Genomic DNA, 2517 nt, shown 5'->3' with positions numbered 1-2517 from the left:
TGTAACAGAAAAAATCCTTGTTTTTAATGAACATCGAGCTGCTCCATTTTTTTTATTTGAACTTCTAGGTTTTTTAATGGTGTCCTTTTTTTATAAAATTGTTTGAGATGGTTTTGGTTTTTTATTTTGACCTTATTTGGTTTGTAATAAACATTGAACTTCTTCATCTTTTAAATTTGAACCTCTAGGTTTGATCGTTTGGCTCACTTCCAAAGTTTTTATTTCCGTTGGATGTCTGAATGCTACTCATGTCTTGTTGGACATGAGCGAGTGTTGCAAGTAGTGGAAGAACGAGTACTTTTCTCTTTTTTAGGGGAGCATAAGGATCACTTCTTAGTAGTACTGGTCAACAACAGCACTAACACACGAAGATGATTACTTACAGGCAGCTAGAATTCATTATGTTGGATGCCTGAATGCAAGTACAGGATAGCAACAACAATACTAACTTGGTGCTCCACCAGATCTTGCCTAATTTGGTGCATAGTAGTTGATAGTTAATTTAGTGGTGCATAGTAATTGATAGCAACAACAGTACCAAGTCAGAATGCCACCAGATCCTGCCTAATTAACAGACAACAATAGTATTGAGTAGTTTGGAGACGATTTTTTCTAGTAAGTGCCATAGTGCATACACTACTTTAATTCTGCAAGATTCATGTAAAGTAGGGACAATTTTTCATTGACCCTACAATCTAAACTGTTGCATGCCTACAACAATCACAAGCACCACATCTGCAACATACTATTGTTTTTCTTCTTTCTACTCTAATATACTCCCTCTGTCCCAAAATATAAGAACATTTTTAACACTACACTGGTATCAAAAACGTTCTTATATTATGGGACGGAGGGAGTACATTGAACTGCTGCAAGAAATCAGAAGATTTGTACACTGCTAGGCATCGGCGCATTGGTTGCTTGCTCATGCGCGGGAGCAGGTGGTCCAGGGTGGCGGCACCATGTAATACCATTTTCAGTCACTTGTCTTCTACAAGGTCTACAGACTTGCCCTTCTTCCACAAGAGACGATGCATCCACAACCGAAGTTGGACGTCGCCATCTGCAATTCTGAACTTCTAGCGTGGCTGCTGCTGTTTCAAAGAGGAACTAAAACGGGGTCGCTGTTGTTGGTCGAAGACGAAGGAGACGCGAGGAGTTCAGAAGGAGCCTGGGCACAAGTCCAGAGGAGGTCATCGGAGACGTGTGGATACAGCCAGCTGGACGGGAGGTGATGGACTTGTGGGGAAGAAAGGGACACCTGAACATGCGACGTGCCCATGCCCACACGTGCAGGCCATGACTCTGAAGATCTGGTGCTCGTGGCTGGGTTGGAGCAGCGAGGAGGCGCATGTGGAGGGCGACGTCACCGGGAGGAGCAGTTGGGAGATCCTGTAGCGGCGGACCTAGCCAGCGGCAGACCATCTTGGCTGGGCCCCTGGGGGTCGGACCTCGGCGGCGGGGAGGGGCGGGGTTCCGGCCGGAGGTCAGGGGCGGCGCGCGGCGCGATCTGGGGGGCGGGGGTGGGGAAGGGGACGGGGACGGCAGAAGAACCAGGCCAGGGGCGATCTTGGGGGCATGCTCGATCCCGGCAGGCCGGCGGCGCATCCGCGGGATGAGGCCGGCGGCGGGGCCACGGGAGGAGGCCGGCGGCGAGGCCACGGGAGGAGGACGGGGGAGCATAGGAAGGTCGTGGGTGGATTTTTAGGCCGTCTGAGAACGTGTTAATGGGCCGGTCTGGCGCTGCCTTTAGATCTCAGGAACACCTGTTCGGCCGCGCGTCGTGATCCAAATAACTATTCTGATCCCAGGATCAAAATAGTGCTGAGAGAGTAGGACTATTCTAATACCAGAATTAGAATAACTATTTAAATCACGGTGCACTGAATAAAAAATCCAACCCACCTACCCCACTACCGTACCTCTCCCCAACTCCCCCGATCCACCCGCTGCCCACCACATCGTCCCGATCCACCGCCGCCGCCTACCCCGGCTCCTTCAGGCGCGTCGCCGCCCCCGCCTTCTCCTAGCGCAGCCGACTGCCTCCTCCCGGCGCGCCACCGCCCCGCCTTGCCTTCTCCCGGCGCGCCTCCACCCGGCCCCGGCCCGCCTTCTCCCGACGCGCCTCCGCCCCGCCCCACCTTCTCCCGACGCGCCTCCGCCTCGCCTCCCCCTGACGCATCGCCCCGCCTCCTCCTGGCGCCGCCGCCTCCGCCTCCTTCTGTCGCCTCCGCCCCTGCCTCCTCCTGGCCCCTGCCTTTTCCATGCCAGCCGCCTCCTTCTCCCTCCTCCACTACGCGTCACCGCACCTGCCCAGGTGCGGCCTTGATCCGGCGGCGCCGCCGCCCACTACTACCAAGACCCCAGCCCACCAGCACGATCCGACCTTCCATCTGCTCCGGCGCGGCCTTCTATCCCCTCCGGTGCGGCCTGCCCTCTCCTCCGGCGCGCCCTCCTCCAGCGCTCCTGCTTCGTCGGCACAGACACCGAGCACCACGTCCGTTGATGTTGCTATTT

The 2517-nt window shown here is 54.6% G+C and overlaps 1 long non-coding RNA gene across 1 annotated transcript; it reads right to left on the bottom strand.

Moving 5' to 3' along the window:
* Positions 1-674: 674 nt before the first annotated feature.
* LOC123124491 (uncharacterized) lies at positions 675-1987 on the bottom strand. The gene is made up of 2 exons (XR_006461100.1): positions 1262-1987; positions 675-1171 (listed from the first exon to the last, which is right to left on the bottom strand). It is a non-coding gene; the product is annotated as an uncharacterized lncRNA (long non-coding RNA).
* Between the last annotated feature and the right edge of the window lie 530 nt (positions 1988-2517).

This window comes from Triticum aestivum, chromosome 5D (assembly GCF_018294505.1).
Source record: "Triticum aestivum cultivar Chinese Spring chromosome 5D, IWGSC CS RefSeq v2.1, whole genome shotgun sequence".
Lineage (NCBI taxonomy): Eukaryota > Viridiplantae > Streptophyta > Magnoliopsida > Poales > Poaceae > Triticum > Triticum aestivum.
The sequence above is the reverse complement of the archived record's forward strand: the minus strand, read 5'-3'. Positions and strand labels throughout refer to the sequence as shown.